This window comes from Lissotriton helveticus, chromosome 4_2 (assembly GCF_964261635.1).
Source record: "Lissotriton helveticus chromosome 4_2, aLisHel1.1, whole genome shotgun sequence".
NCBI classification, from domain to species: domain Eukaryota; kingdom Metazoa; phylum Chordata; class Amphibia; order Caudata; family Salamandridae; genus Lissotriton; species Lissotriton helveticus.
Genome location: NC_136064.1, coordinates 30,718,335 through 30,734,779, shown reverse-complemented (window position 1 = coordinate 30,734,779; position 16,445 = coordinate 30,718,335).

The following is a 16,445-nucleotide window of genomic DNA, read 5'->3' as shown; positions in this document are numbered from 1 at the left end:
TATTTTCAGGTCACAAGACCCAGGCTTTACTCATTTGGAAACCAAAACTGTTCTGCACCAATAGAAAGTGTTATTTTCAGGTCACAAGACCCAGGCTTTACTCATTTAGAAACCAAAACTGTTCTGCACCAATAAAAAGTGTTATTTTCAGGTCACATGACTCGACACGCTTACGCTATGCGCCCCGGGGCGCGCCCGTAGTCGCGCTTCGGGGCGCGCCCACGGGTGGGTAGCGTAAGCGCGTCAGGACGTTTCGCGATCGTATGCAATCGGGTGCTTTCGGTTGCGATTACGCTGTGCGTCATATGACGCATCACGCGTCTACGCGATACGTCACGATGTTGTTTTCGTTCGCGGGAATAGCGCTCCCGGGACGCTCCCCGGTACGCGCCCTGGGACGCGCCGTAATATTGCGCTTACCCGTGCGTTCACCGGTACGCGCCCCGGGAGCACCCCGGGGTTAAAAAATAAAAAAATAAAAAAATAAAAAAATATAATATTTATACAATATAAAATTCGTTTTACATTTTTCTACTTTTTATACCTATAAAGATTTGCTATTAAAAAAACATTGAAATTCACTGAAAAAACCATAGGTTTCACACCAGTTATAGTTAGGAATTAGCATTTAAAAAACCTATTAAATTCACTGAAAAAACCATAGGTTTTACACCAGTTATAGTTAGCTGGAAGTTTTACTCGCATAAAACCATTGAAATTCCCACGTCATAGTTAGTTGGACTCACTATAACTTGCGCGTGCAATGCACTGCTGATGACGTCACATATTACATCACTCATGACATGGTCAGTGACATTACTCATGACATCACTGATGACACCATCCTTGTGACAGAGTGACAGACCACTTTTCAATGTAATGTAACCCTTGAAACACATATTCAGAAATAGAAACTATTTTTTTTTTTTAAATGGAGATATCCATATCAGTTACAACTAAAGATTCCAGCGTCAGTCGCCCTGGCCGATAACTGAGAAGCCACGAAATTTTTAATAGAAGTTGTCAATTTAGTTCCATCAGGTCTACATCTTTGGAACATTAAAATGACATAGTGACCATAATGTTGTAGAAATAATGTGGACAGCATTGCAGACTTACATTGGGTACACACCATATTGTGATCCACTGCTTTAACTAGATTATTAAAAGGCACTGATTTGCAGTCTGGTGAAGTCAAATATATAAATCTTTCAGAGTCTATTCTAGTAGTACTTGATGAAGCACAGGTATCACAGTCATGTTACCATTGATAAGAAAGGTTAAAAAGATTTTTTATATCTACTCCTTCATCTTGCAATACATGAAACATATACATTAAAAATTCCTGACAATCCTGCTGAATTATCTGTGAAAATTGATTTTGACCTGAACATATGTCTAGAAGATTTCTAATTTCTGAAACACTTTCTATTTTTGCTCTATCACTACTACATTTCTCTAACACAGAATTCATAAAACAGCACAATGTTTGTTCCCGATTTTCGACAATCTGTTTTTGTAAATTTTGAAGAAAAAAAACAACATTAACTACTACATTAGCATAGCAGCTGACACCAGAACTGTTTTCAAACTGAAATCCAACAACATCTTCAACAGAATCTTTTTTCTTTCTCTTTACAATTACACTTGTATCTACTTTTTGCCTTTTTGCTGATACATCACTGCAATTACTCTCATTTCTTCTTTTTCGGCCTACCACACGTTTTTCAATCAGAGGATATTGAGGCAAATGTGGAGCATACTCTCTTCTTAACCTATTGTATTCTTTAACACAATCTAGATCAGCACTAATCTTTGTTTCATCACATTCAATCAAGTACAATCCTGATAAAGTTCTCACTCGTGATAATGCCACATATGCCATACCCTCTTTAAACACAGAACTTCCAATGTTCACCAAAGCACTATCTACACTTAAACCTTGAGATTTAGGAATTGTCACTGCATACGCCAAACAAATAGGAAAGTGTTTTCGGCGAACATATAAGTCTTTCACGAGCCAAAATCTAGCTGAACAACGACAAATTTGTTCTATTTGATCAATGCCATCAAATTTAATTTTTAAAATTTCAATTTCATCTCTATTTTTGTAATTCACAAAACCAACAACATGACCCATTGCTCCATTTACCAGACCTCTTTCAACATTTAAATTCCTTCTCAAAATGATACGACAATTCAAACACACATTCAGAGTCTTTTCAAAACCAGCAGTTTTAGATATAGTCTTCTCTAATGAATCCAATTTTGATTTCAAATTTTCAGACAAAACAATTGTTGCTCCCATATGCTCTATTTTATCTGTAGCTTCCAGTTTCACTATCTCTTCATTTTCTAAATTTAACATTTTGTTGTTGAACATGGAACATTCTTTCAGAGTTGGCATCAAACATATGCCAGATTTCTTCTCGTTAATTTTCATAAAAATATTCTCTGGAAGAATGTTTTCATTTGGGTACAAATTTGAAATTAACCGTCCATGTAAAGCTTGTTTACCTTGCTGACTTATTTTTCCGACTCTTACATCTTGTAAAATATTTTTATAATCTTCATCCTTTGCCTGCCGCATATTTTGAAGCAGTTCTGCATATTTGAAGTTTAACCATATATTAACGTTTCCAATGCTTCCTAGGCACTTCCTGGTATCTTCATGCATGAGCATTTTGAACACAGGTTGTCCTTTCACTGGAGTCAACTGCAGAAGATCTCCAAAAACAATAATATGTTTTCCTCCAAATAAAACATCATAGTCTGTTCTAAGAATTTCTTGCATTCTCAAATGCACAAAAGCAAGCATTATATTTGACACCATGCTTACTTCATCAATGATAAGAAGTTTCATTTTCTTCAGGACTCTCGAAACCTCGGAACACGCATCTCCAGATAGCTTGTGATATTGCAATTTGTTATCATGCTCCGCTGGCAGCATCAGTAAACGATGTAAAGTAGTCCCTTTAATATTATGTGCTGCCAGCCCAGTTGGAGCGGTAACAACACAAGACAGCGGTGATTCAGTCCTTTTCTGCAGATAAGATGCAATTGCTTTAATCAGAAAACTTTTTCCAGTTCCTGCTTCTCCACTCACGTACAGTCGGACAGGCTTAAATGATGTACATGAGCACTCTTTCTTCTCATGACTCAATCCATGTTCAACCTGTTCTGTGACTTCGTCATATATCTGTTTCTGCTCAAGGTTTAATTGTTTCACCAAATCTTCTAAATTAATGACATCCTCTTGAGCTTGCTCCATAGCTCTTTCCACCTCATCCATGGCAGTGGCAGCTTCATTTTGGATAATTGGTCCTCCTAGTGGATCCTGACTCAATGAAACAGAACTCTGACTGCCTTGAGAACTGTCTCTCGCAATCTCTGCAGCAATTGTTGCTTCTTGCTCTATTTCTTCATTCAACATTTTCAGATAATTTGGAAAAACAGGACATTCTATGGTATCCTTTGTTGCATTAAAAGAGTCTTCATAACAGAGAAAATCTCCAAGTAGTTCCTCTTCTTCACGCCATGGTTTAAAGAGTTGCAAAAGAGCCAAATAATAAAATTCTCTTTCATCTGGATTATCACAACTCAATTTTCGATGATTACTCAAATGACCTTTATTCTGTTTCACTAGACATCCTTCACATCCAATGACAGCATATATTCCATTATTGATATCTTCTCTGATGTTCCTCTTATAAATATATCTTTGCAGAACTTCATAGAGACAAGCGTTCTCAAGATGAGGACTTCTATTTGGATAGTATGTATCCAACATGTTTGTCTTAAAAATATCTGTACTTTCTGATTCTTTCTCCGCCAAAGACTCACCCAAATGATGGTTCTAGATTTGGCATAGAGACTTGCTGACGACAATTGATCAGAACATTCATATGCTCCAATTTCTCGATGCGACAACATCTTCAGACTGTAACTGTATAATTTCTTGCTTAGGCTCTTTTCATGTGAAATGTCCTCCCACATTTCCTTCAGTTCTGTCTTTTCTTTTTTTGTGATGTAAGACGTCACATATCGAGCCACAGCAATAGATTTGTCAGCAACAAATTGAATATCCATGTTATCATTCCACATGGACAAAATCACTGGGTTGTAGTCGTTGATGTACTTGGACTCTTCGTTTCTTTTTAAATTGTACGTATTTTTTGGTGACTTCCTCGTCACAGTATGTCGCGGAGAAGACATCAAATTATTTACTCTTCCTTTAGAAATCACTGGTCGTGGAAAGCCGAAACGACATTTTGTGTAGAACTTGTCCTTGTTTCTGAATTTCCGACGACAGTACTTTCCACAACGATGGGATTGAAAGCGTAAAACTTGTTGCCTTAAACTGTTTTCTTCGGTAGTTTTCGGAACAGCACATGTTGAATACTCTTCAATGAAGCTCATCATCCGAATCTGTTTCAAATTTGGGTGCATCTTTAATCCATAACAACATATGTATGTGAGGAGCACCTCTCACTTGATACTCCTTTCTCCAAAAGAAATCCAAAACCTATCCAAGGGGAGGATTTTTTTTGTTGGTAATAAAAGACATCATAGCTTCAAATCTATGATTGAAATATCTGCATACATTCACTGGATCCAAAGAACACAGTTCTCCAGGTGTTTTGAATTCTATATTTTGTATATTTGCATTTGCCTCTCGTAGAAATTGAAGTAAGTCGTCCCATGCATACTCGGCACAGCTAAGAGTGAGGAACCATGTAGGAGTTCCTAAGTTTCTTAGCATACATTTCAATTCCCCATGATGACGGTACCAATACTAGTTTGTACCACGCTGACATGCCATGAGATTGATTAGATGAGATTCTAAAATATTATCTTGCAGATTCACTTTCTCCATAAAGTCCCTCGCCGAAACATTTTGCAGATGAGCTCCACTTTTCAGTATATGGTTTACTGCATAAGAAAGCCCAGACAAGTCACTTTCATACAGTAGATGAAATAAATAGGGAATGCATTGACGAAACCTTGGATCTTCAGCATATAATCTTACAGTTCGATATTCAGATGCAGGAATTTGAAGTGGTCGATCGTCATATCGTCCACCTCGACCTGTTGGAAATAGCTGTGGAAAACAACGAGCTTCCAAACTTTCTTCCCATACACTAATGGGTCTTCTTTTTGCTGCTTTCATTTGAAACAATTCAATTGCATTCCCCATCACTTCTTTGGAATGCAAAGAATGAACAGTATAATGTTCATATATTTTTTCACTTCTAGACACATCAACTTTTTCAATTTGTCCGCCTGAACAATCACTGTCTTCATCTGCAGCTGTTTCCTCTGCTGCAACACATACATGTTTGTAATACTCATTGTTTTTGACTAAATACAACGTTGCCTTTTTGACTTTCCTAACATCCACTAAATCTTGCCAGATTTTTTTACTCTTTGTCCGAACCCCATTAACTAGAATAACTAAAGGTTCCTCTTCTACTTCTTCTATACCAATTGTATCAATATTTTTTTTAAATCTAGAGGCAAATAAACAACTCTTCCCTTTAATCCTCTTTGCAAATCTGTAGGAGGCAATTTCCCTATCTTAGGCTCCATGCGAACAATTGCCTGAAAAGGATGGACACATTGAATCAAAATAGACTCATATGTATTTAAATCCATCAATTCACAGGGAATGTCTACCAACTCCAGATTATTATGAACAGCTCTAGCAGGTATTCTGTTTTGATTTAATTTATCATAACAATATTTACAAATACGCTGATCAGAACTCAAATCAAAACAATTCTCCAGCCACAAATAAGTTGAAAAATCTTTCCACTCATAATTATTCATCTTTTCACTTTTTACCTATAAATCAACTAATCTAGTTTGATGCTTATAATGACTTCGTCGACAACACACACAAGTAAAATTCAGCCTTTCACTTGATTTCACCTTAAACCTGGTAATTTCCTGCTCAAGCGTTTCTATATTTGTAATCTGTACATTGTCTTCCACATTACCTTGAATTGCTGTGTCAATTTCTACACTGTCCTCTTTTTCACCAAAATAACAAATCTCAATTTCTTCACAAATCTTCTTCACATCTAATTCAGTTCCATGCAAAAGAGCACTGTTTAATTGTTTAAGCTTAAGTGCTGGACTTTTTGCATAATACAACATTCTCACTAATTTCCTCATTTTAGTATGATGCACTGCTAACATCCTAAAATGATGAAAAACACTCTGACAGACTTTTCTAGAGAGACAAGCCAGTGAATGCCCTTGCAAACCTGTGTTTTCTCTCACTCTGCAATGATCTAAGTCTTGCACCAACTGCTTTAGACTTTTCTTACTATATGTACGTAAGAAATTACAAAACAAATCAATTGATTCCTGTCGCACACTACAAATACGACTACACTTCCAAGTGTACACTGGACCCTTAGTACGTCTCCCTAAAACTTCATCAGTTAACCCCTCTTCTGGTTCTCTAGGCACAAGTTTCTCTTTTTCAATCGGACAACCGTCTTTCACTTCATACGCTCGACCACTGGTGTCAACTGCATGCACTAAATCATTATCCTGGAAGTAACTCTCCTCATTAAAAAATGGCTCACAACTTGAACTGTGCATCCATTCTCCCGAAAAAACTTTACAAAAATTAGTCCGATTAATTACTCTTTTCCATCTACTGTTTGATTTGAAAACATCAATTGTCTTGTTAAGTGTCCTAATTCTATTGATTATTAAAATAAATAATTTTTTCTTAACTTCAAAAGCCTGATCAACAATCTTCTCTACATTTTTCTTTTTCTTATAAAAAGCAGCTCTCTGTTTACCTTTCCTAATGTTTTTTAACAAATTTAAAACCACCCTATTGCGAAACATTTGTTTACGAATGTCTCTAAACTGATTCTGCCTACTATTCCTAGGCTAGATTATGGCAACGTTTTGTACCTAGGGGCGAACAAAGCTACTGTCCGCAGGTTGCAATCAGTGCAAAATGCAGCAGCCAGACTACTCTGTAAAATTCCCATCTCTACTCCAACTTCTAAATACATCAGGAAGTTACACTGGCTAAAAATTGAAAACCGAGTTAAATTCAAATCCCTATGTTTTATGCACAGGATTTCCACCAACACCGCTCCTAAATATCTGCCAAACCTGGTGCGCCCCTATCGTCCTTCCAGATCTCTTCGGTCTTCCACGGCAAATCATTTTGAAATTCCAAGGACCAGGCTGTCACGCATGGGTGGCAAGTCCTTCTCATTCCTAGGACCTTCTCTCTGGAACTCAATGCCACATACATTGCGGTCTGAGTCGAATTACATCAAATTCAGAAAAGCCCTAAAAACATGGCTCTTTAACATCTAGTTTTCTGTAACCGCATTGCTATTGGGATCTGCCGCGCCGGGAAACCCTTTGTTGGGTAGCTGTGCGCATTACAAATGTAAACAAAATGAAAAAAAAAAAATTCTATACATATTATTCTTTCCTGCTCCAGTTGTAGAATTCTTTGAGGTTCTCTCCTTCCTTTTCAAATTTACTCTCTCATTCTCTTTTTCTACATGCTGTCCAACAATTTGTTTTGAAGTACATATGTTTCGTATGAAAGACTTAGTTCTCTTACCAGGAGCTTGGTTCCTGTTTTTTGAAGTATTTGTTGTGGAAGAGTGCTGTAATTCCGTTGCTGTTTTTGTTTTTTGGCGGTTATGTTGTTTTCTTCTCATTTCCCTTGAGGGCATGTTTGCTTACTCTTGAAATCTTGATTTCAATCTGTGTTAAAGAAAAAAAATAGCACATTATAGACCACTATTACCAAACAACAAAGCAATGACAAAAAGCAAACGGTCTATTCAGGGTTACAGATCAGGTGAAGATTCTCCATGGGTGCAGAAGAGGTGAGGCCTGTATTGAAGAGTGTAGTGGAAGACAGCTCTGTCCACAGGTACAAAGAAGATGAGACCTGTGTCTAAGAGTCCAGTAGGGGATAGACATCATGAAGTCTAGTCCACTGCACTGTCATACAAAGGCTTCACCACCTATGCTTCCCAGGAAAGGCCTCTCTCCCACTACAGTCTTGAACATACACCTCACCTCCTCTGTCGCTCTGGACATGCCTCACCTCATCTCCACAATCTATTTCCTAGTCTCAGGTAAAACAGGTGACATGATTGTGAAAAGATCAAATTTTTTTTATGTAATCATGCACACACAATTTATTCTTTCTCAAAAATGTAAAACACATTAATTTGCCCTATAAATGTTTCAGTAGTGTAATGAAAAGCGTATACATATCACCTTTTCTCTGTTTTTCAAATTTTATTCTAAAAAAAGATTATGAGGCCTAAGCAGGACTGCTCATGTGATGAAACCAGTCCAGGGGAGCACAAAACGTGAGGCTTCAGTCCAAGAGTGCAGTGGACAGGACTAAACTGGAGTAGTGTGCAAAAAAAAGATGAGCCTCATTTATAAAACTCTACGTCAGTTTTGCACTACTGATGCGTAATTTTTTGTGACGCATTGCCGACATAAAACATGTGCCTTGTTGCACCATATTTAATAAGTGACGCATGTAGGTAGATGCGTCATTTTTTAAACCTCTGCGCCACATTATACCTCTGTCAGGTGTAATGTACACAGAGGGGTCATTCCTCCGCAAAAAGCCTCGTAATAGTGACACAGTGAAATCTATGAGATTACACTGCGTCACTTTTAGGACACTGTATCATCAAAATATTGCACCTGCCTCACAGCAGGCATAAGACTGAAGCAAACGCTCTCACATGCGGCTTTCCCCATGTGATAGGATTCTGACACCTAAGCAGCAGTGCAGATGAGATGAACCCTGTCCAGGGGAGCACAAAAGATGAGGCTTGTGTCCAAGAGTGCAGTAGACAGGACTAAACTGGAGTAGTGTTCAAAAAAAGATGAACCTCATTTATGTGGCCCTGCGTTAGTTTTACACTGCTGATGCGTCACTTTTTGTGACGCATCGGCGGCATAAAACATATACCTTTTTGCGGCATATTTAAAAAGTGACGCATGTAGATAGATGCGTCACTTTTTAAACCTCTGCGCCACAATATACCTCTGTCAGGTGTAATGTACACAGAGAGGGTGCATTTCCCCGCAAAAAGCCTCGTAATAGTGACGCAGTGAAATCTATGAGATTTCACTGCATCACTTTTAGGACACTATTACATCAAAATATTGCACCTCACAGCAGGCATAAGACTGAACCAAACGCTTTCACATGGGGCTTTCCCCATGTGATAGGATTCTGACACCTAAGCAGCAGTGCAGATGAGATGAACCCTGTCCAGGGGAGCACAAAAGGTGAGGCTTGTGTCCAAGAGTGCAGTCGACAGAACTAAACTGGCCTTGTTGCGCCATATTTAAAAAGTGAAGCATGTAGGTAGATGCGTCACTTTTTAAACCTATGCGCCACATTATACCTTTATCAGGTGTAATGCAGACAAAGGGGTAATTTCTCCGCAAAAAAGCCTCGTAATAGTGACACAGTGAAAGCAATGAGATTTCACTGTGTCACTTTTAGAACAGTGTTACATCAAAATATTGCGCCTGCCTCAGAGCAGACATAAGACTGAGGCAAACGCTTCCACATGAAGCTTTCCCCATGTGAAAGGATGCATTGCTGGAGTTCAAGCATTCCATTTCAGTACTGAAAACTCACAATTTTTCAAAATACATTTCCTCTCTCTTGCAAACAATCCTACCGCATATCCAAGGCTGTAAATAAGCTGAGGCTTGTCTAAGCATGCCAATTAGTTGTAGTCTATTCAGGGTTACAGATGAGGTAAGGATTGTCTAGGGGTGCACAAGAGGTATGGCCTCTATTGAAGAGTGTAGTAGAAGAGAGATCTGTCCACGGGTGAAAATTATTTGACACCTGGAGTGCAGTGGGGGATAGGCTTCATGAAGCCTAGTCCACTGCACTCTTAGACACAGGTCTCACCACCTACGCTCTCCAAGAAAAGCCTCTCTCCCACTACAGTCTTGAACACAGGACTCACCTCCTCTGTCCCTCTGGACATTCCTCACCTCATCTGCACAATCTACTTCCTAATCTGAGGAAACACAGCTGACATGATTGTGAAGAGGTCAAATTTTTTTATGTAATCCTTCACACACTATTTATTCTTTCTCAAAAATATAAAACACATTATTTTGCCTCATAAATATTTCAGTAGTGTAATGAAAAGCTTCTACATATCACCTATTCTCTGTTTTTCCAATCTTATTCTAAAAAAAGATTATGAGGCCTAACCAGGAGTGCAGATGTAATGAAGCCTGTACAGGGGAGCACAAAAGGTGAGGCTTCTGTCCAACAGTGCAGTGGACAGGACTAAACTGGAGTAGTGCACAAAAAAAAGATTAACCTTATTTATAAAGCCCTGCATCAGTTTTCCACTGCTGATGCGTCACTTTTTGTGACGCATCGGCGGCATAAAACAGGTGCCTTGTTGCCCCATATTTAAAAAGTGACGCATGTAGGTAGATGCGTCACTATTTAAACTTCTGCGCCACATTATACCTTTATCAGGTATAATGCACACAGAGGGGTCATTTCTCGGCAGAAAGCCTCGTAATAGTGACGCAGTGAAAGCAATGAGATTTCACTGTGAGATTTCACTGTGTCACTTTTAGAACAGTGTTACGTCAAAATATTGCGCCTGCCTCACAGCAGACATAAGACTGAGGCAAACGCTTCCACATGAAGCTTTCCCCATGTGAAAGGATGCATTGCTGGACTACAAGCATTCCATTTCACTACTGAAAACTCACAATTTTTCAAAATACATTTCCTCTCTCTTGCAAACAATCCTACCGCATGTCCAAGGCTGTAAATAAGCTGAGGCTTGTCTAAGCATGCAATTAGTTGTAGTCTATTCAGGGTTACAGATGAGGTAAGGATTGTCTAGGGGTGCACAAGAGGTATGGTGCCTTGTTGCGCCATATTTAAAAAGTGATGCATGTAGGTAGATGCGTCACTTTTTAAACCTCTGCGCCACATTATACCTCTGTCAGGTGTAATGTACACAGAGGGGGCATTCCTCCGCAAAAAGCCTCGTAATAGTGACGCAGTGAAATCTATGAGATATCACTGCGTCACTTTTAGGACACTGTTACGTCAAAATCTTGCACCAGCCTCACATGAGGCATAAGACTGAGGCAAAGGCTTTCACATGGGGCTTTCCCCATGTGAAAGAATGCATTGCTGGAGTTGCTTCCTAATCTGAGGTAACACAGGTGACATGATTGTGAGAGCTTCAAATTATTTTATTTAATCATGCACACACTTTTTATTCTTTCTCAAAAATGTATAAGCTATTAATATTCCCCCAAAATCGATTTTTCAATAACATTTTAAAAACACAGTGCAGGTCCTATGTACAATCATTCCATTTCAGTACTAAAAAGTCACTATTTTACAAAATACATTTCCTATCTCTTGCAAACATTCCTACCAAGCATTTCCCATAAAAATGAAACAACCCAACAGCAAAGAAACTCAGTCTGCTTCCCAATCTGAGGTAAAACAGATAACATGTTTGTAAAAGATTCAAATATTTTTATGTAATTAAGCACACACTATTTATTCCTTCTTAAAAATGTTAAAGCCATGGATTTGCACTAAAATCGTTTTTCAATTACCAATTTAGGAACAGAACACAGGTCATATGTGCAACCATTCATTTTCACTACTGAAACCCTTTGATTTGCACTAAAATCGTTTTTCAATTACCATTTTAGGAACACAACACAGGTCCTATGTACAAGGATTCATTTTTACTGCTGAAACCCATTGATTTGCACTAAAATCGTTTTTCAATTACCATTTTAGAAACAGAACACAGGTCCTATGTACAACCATTCAACTTCACTACTGAAACATCACTAATTCACAAAATACAAATCCTCTATTTTACAAATATAGAAACCATGCATTTTCAAAAAACATCATACAAACCAACAGCAAAGAAAAACAATGTGCTTCTTAATCTGAACTCTCTATCCAAATCATAACTCACCTTTACAAATGCTTTAGGAGATTCAGATACACACACCAATATTTCTTTAGCAGAGCAAAAGGTATATTCTCCAGGCACTGCAAACCATAATGGCACAGAAAACCTCTAATTCTACACACATATTGCTCATGGTAACCAATCAAAACTCTTCCCTCTGTATTTTCAAACCAACACCCTTCCCCCCTCAGCCCTTTCTACCTGTTACCATAGCAACTCCCTCCTCACTGAGCTCTCAGGTTTAAAAGTTTATTCTACAATGTTGCAAATCACCTCAGCAAGGATGTTTGACCTGCAAATACACCAGCTTATCTGGTGCAATGTTTCTTTAAATGACTTTTTTTAACCATTCAAATTACTTCTTACACAGAACACAACCATGCACCCGTCCCTAACTTTCAGTGTTCAACTATCTCAATCTACCAATCATTGCTTGTGATTCAAGAGCACTGAAAGTCTACAGGTTTTTTTTTGCAAACTATTGTTCCAACTGCCATTTCTTTCCCACACTTCATCTGACTGCACCAGAATCTCCTCTCACCATGTATTCTGTCTGGATTATTGGACATAGCTATATCCACTGGGCTCAAAGGTATGCAGCTACCAGAAATGTTCACAACCTTGATTTATCAAATGTGAACATCAAATAGATTGGCCAGAGAGGATTGAAATGTCACCAATTGATTCCATTGGTGAAAAACATTTTGCATTTGCCACACCCTGACCTCTTAATTGTGCACTGTGGAGGAAATGACTTGGGGACTTTGACTGGGGTAGGTCTGGAAATGCTTTTAAAGGACACCTTTGATCATTTGATGGAACTTTTTCCACAAACTGCCTTGGTATATTCCAATATATGCCAAAAACAGAAATGGAAGTGGTCCAACCAATTTTGTCCACAATTTGAGAAAGCACGGAAACATGTGAATAAATCTGTTTCTGCTTACATGAGAGACTATGGAATGGGTTCAATATACAACAACAACTTGTGTTACAACATGCAAGATATCTACAGAGGCGATGGTGTCCACTTCTCAGATGAGGGGAATAGAATATTCCTCCTGAATTTAAGACTGTGCATTGGAACCTACTTATAGGTACCTAAATCAGCCACGGACCCCAAAAGCTCTTTTCAGGGCTACCCTACCTCTGATCATTCCAAATGATTATCTTTTTGTAACTTTTTTCACTATTTTTCACTGAAGTACGCTCCCCGGTACGCTCCCCGGTGCGCGTACCGGGCGCTCCCCCCGCGAAAATTTTAAAATATATATTTTTTTGGGCCTATATGGGCCTCCTAACACCCCCTCAGAAAACCTAGGGGGTCAGGGAGTGCCTACCGTGCCCCCTTATACCCATTCCCAACGTTGTTTGACCTCCATTTTCTGTCTCAAATCTACCGAAACACAAAATGGCGGACTCCCGTAGCGCTGCCGGTACGCGCACCGGGGCGCGCACCGGGAAGCGCTCCCAAAAAATGTGAAAAGTTAATTTACATAAAAACCACTGGAGACACTTTCACCAAATATAGAATAACTCATACTACATACCAATCCCTATCATTTTCCCAAATTTGGTGGAATTCCATTGAGCCATTTAGCCTGTAGACCTCTCTAAATATCCTGAGGTAAATTACTTCACAAAAACACATCTGAAGTGTTAGAATTGACAACCAATTAAAAGGTTACTTTCATTTTCTACTATTATTTCATGACATTTGATTGGTTATGTACCTGAATATATATAAAGAAAGAGCGGGAAACACAGCCATTTTGACTACTACTTCCTGAAGTACATTTCAAGAGCATTTTCACTGACAACTTCAACTTCTTTTTGAAAGGTATGTTGTTATTTTGAAAACTGAAGTATGTTGTGCACTTTAAGTTAATTTGGAGAACTTTTTCTGATAGTTATATACTATCCCTCTGTAATAGTTATAGATTGAGATAGACTTCTCTGTTATAGTTATGGATGGATTTAGGCTTGTCTTGTATAATTATGAATTTACTTAGGCTTCATCACATACACTTTTTTATATTTCTACTTCCAGTCTGATACCATACACTGCCCAAAGATAAATTCACTGTTAAAAAATACAAACTACCTGTCTGAACTTAAACCCAACAGTGCCCTATCTCTACTGATATATTTATTTTTTATGCAAATTTCAGCACGAAAATGGAAGGACAACAAAACATTTCCTTTGAAATTGTCCTAGAGAGCAACAATGAAGAAATTATTGAACCCAATGATAACTTTGAATTCATGGATGAATCACGGGACTATGAACTACTACAATGTGTAGAATCAGTGGATTTGCTCATTCAAAATGAGGACATTTCTGACAGTCAAATGATAGAAGTTATGTTTAATTTGAAGAAGAAGAAGAATGTTTTTTATTGTTGAATTAATAAAAATCCTTACAATAGCAGAAGTGCAATTGACCTAAATACACATAACAAATTTCATTAAATTGGTAAAACAAGAATTACTAACAAAGTTAAAAGAGGGTTAAAACTACATCAGGTCCCATCCATAACGACATGAGGAAGTGGCCTCAAACAATATGTTAAAAGATCATGCACGGACTTGTAACTGCTTACCAATCTCAATCATAAATTTAAGACCCCTACAAGTCAGGATTGGCGAGGAACCTCCCAGCCAAATTATAACGGCCTGGCTACATGTTCTTATGTTCATTTTGTTTAATATGTCCCGTAAAAACTGTCTTCTGGCTACCATAAGAAATGGGCACACACAAAATAAGTGAATTAAAGATTCCTTTTGGTAGCCACAGAGTCTGCATTTTGGGCAGTTGTCTTGGGATTTCCAGGAAGGTCTTAAATCCTTGGACTCGTGAAGGCCCATTTGAAGGTCGATGAGAGCCTTTTTTAAGTGTTGGCTAAAGTGTGTTGCCAAGTAAGCCTGTGGCTGTTGGAGTGAATAGGAAGAAATAACGGTCCAGGCGTGGCGTCGAAGGGCCAAAGTTTGTTTGTCTTCCAATAATGACTTCTGTTTTATATTTAAGTTGACAATTTTGCAAAAACTAGCCTGGTCAATTTTTTTGTTCCATGCTTCAAGCAATCCAAGATCAAAAAGGCAGCTTTGAAGATGGATAGCCCAGCACTGGGTAGAGTCAGTATTGATTTCTTGCCAACAGAGATTATTTAATGTGTGTAAATCGGCAGCACGAAGTTTATGGCAAAATTTGACAAACCTTGATTTGGACCTGAAGATTTGATTCTGAAGGCCAAATTCAAGTTGCACCTGGGCCGGCGAGTCACTCTTCGGTAAATTGAAAACTACTTTGTAGATTTTATTTTGCAGAGAGTTTAATATACCGGCCTCCCCCCCACACCAGGTAACCAGACCGTAGGACAAAGCTGGTAAGATCTGAGCGGCCATTACTTTAAGGAGATGGGTGTAATTTGGGCCACCCATTTTTTGTAGGAGACGCCTGTATCCATAAATTAACGTCTGGGCTTTAGCTTTTAGCACTGCTGAGTGTTCTTTTTTTGAGTTGTCTTTGCCTAGGGTAACCCCCAGGTACCGGTAATAGGGCTGTACCCCTATGGCACGATGATTACATGACAAATTAAATTTGATGGACTTTCGCTCTATAAGACGTATTACTTTTGTTTTTTCTCTATTTATTTCCAAATGTTCCTCGTCCAGATAGAGATGTAGAGCGTTTATCAGCCTTTGCAATCCAATTGGGGTTCTGCTTAGGAGCACAATGTCGTCAGCAAATTGAATAAATGGCATTGGGGTGTTTCCGAGCTTTGGTGCGTGTTTTACAATTTGGCCGAGCATTTTCCCTAGATCTGCCAGGTATAGATTGAATAAACAAGGAGCCAGGACGCAGCCCTATTTTAATCCGTCCTTGGTTGGAATTTTAGACGTGAGGCTTGAACCCTGTCCTTGTTTGACCCTAGCCCAAGTGTCTGTACAGAGGAGCATGAGAGCGTCGAGGACATTTTTTGGCAGCCCCCACTCGGTAAGTTTAGCCCTAAGTCTCCCCCTGCTGACTCGGTCAAAAGCCGCTCTAATATCAATAAAGCAGCCATATAGCCGGTTGTTGTTAATTTTGGCTCTTTCCATCAGGAGTGCTAGAGCTGTAAGATTGGTTGTGGTCCCTGTCCCTTTTCTGAAGCCCGTCTGGTAAAATGGAATTAAGTTATTGGTATCGGCCCAATCCTGAATCTCCTCCAAAATACAGGAAGCGTAAAGTTTGGCTTCCACGTCGATTAGAGATATAAGCCGATAGTTCTGTGGTAATCTCCTGTCTCCCTTCTTAAAAATTGGGTGGATGATGTTGCCTATCCATGAAGGGGGCTGCTGATTGCCAGAAAAAACTTGATTAAACAGGGCTGAAAGATGAAAAGCCCAAAACTCAGCGTTGTATTTGAATAC